Here is a 1,556-nt window from a genome sequence, read left to right on the forward strand (position 1 = left end):
AAAAAGCAGGAAGAGGGGTTGGGAGAGGCCAAATTTAATACATCAGTCAGGGACATCTTGATGGAGTATGGGAGACTTCCGAGGGAAGCCCAGGAGGAGGCCTGTGGAAGAGGGAGGATCAGGTTCAGGGTGGCGCTGGTGTGCTGGAGCAGGGCAAGTAGGGACCGGGGAGGGAGGAGATGGGTCAGGGAGGGAACATGCACAGTGGGAGGGCCTCGTGGGTCTTGGCATCCTTGCCTTACAAGAAGAAACCAGCTCAGAAGCCAGTTAGCTGCCAGATGTCATCAGCTAGCTAATGATGGAGCAGGGGGCTTCTACTCAGAGTCCAGCCCCAGAGCCCTTCACCATTCAGATAAGCCCAAGAGACCCCAGCACGCTCCAGGCCACAGTTCCCCATCTGTAAGCAGAAGCAGCTGGGGCCTGTCGGTCAGGTGTATGGAAATACAGGGAAGGGAGGTTTTAGCAGCCATTTGACTGCTGTGTCCCCCACCCCCATATTTAGTGGGTGGGAGCCAAGAACATGAGCGCATCCCACAAGGAGTAACTCTCCCACAGCTGGGCCACATGGTCGCCAGATTCTATGGGGTGCTGACATTTGGGGGTTTACAGTGAAAATTATATGTCTGGCGGGCCCTCAGCCACATGTTTCACATGCTTGAACTAGCTCACCCGGTTCCCACAATTGCCCCTTGGAGCTGGTGTCATTTTCGTCCCCAGTAACCAAGAAGGGGAAGCATCAAAGTCTTGATTGAGCTTGAAATTCTGCCCTGTGAGACTCCAGAGAACGCCAAATGGGAAAGTGTTCTAGGAAGATCCAGAATGGCATTAAACAGGAGTGAGAAAACTAAGCTGTAAATTGCCTGTCATGCTATTACTTGGTGATCTATCAGACCCTGTAAGGGAGCACTTTGTGCCCCCAGCAGCGCCTGTTTGGTGGGGGCCAGGGGGCCAGTGCCTCAAAGCTGTAGCTCTCTGGGTCTCTGGCTGTGTGATTCCCATGGGGCTGCCTCTCACCCAGGGCCACCCTGTGAGGGATCCCCAGGGAGGAGGACCTCTGGGGTACCTGAGTTCCTGGGACCACGCTTCTCCAGAAGCCTGCACAGAATGAAGCCAACAGAAAAGGAGGGCCAGGAGGCTGAGAGACCAGAGCCTTCATTTCATTTCGGCCCCTGAGTCCAGTTCTGCTTCAGCTTCCTTGCCTTTTGATGCTTAAAGCAGTCTGAGCTGAGTTTCAGCCGCTTGCTGTGCAAAGAGCTGAGGGATACTGCCCTTTTCGTGGATGGCCCATTCATAGCTCCCAGGTGTGGAGAAAGCCCCATTTTGCAGACGGGAAGATGTGAGGCTCAGAGAGGTCACGTGGGTCAAGGTTACACAGCTGAGGAATAAGCACTTGGAGCCCCGCTCTCTAATGCTCTGCGGACCACCGCGCCGTGAAGAGAACACTCTGCCCCTCTGGTTTCCCCTTCTCCAGCTCCGAGTTGTCGCGGAGCACCCTGGGGACAGCCTGCCCCTTCCTGATCTCCGCACCCCCGCACACATACACACACAGACACAGG

The sequence above is a fragment of the Panthera onca genome, chromosome E2 (assembly GCF_046562875.1).
Source record: "Panthera onca isolate mPanOnc1 chromosome E2, mPanOnc1 haplotype 2, whole genome shotgun sequence".
Lineage (NCBI taxonomy): Eukaryota > Metazoa > Chordata > Mammalia > Carnivora > Felidae > Panthera > Panthera onca.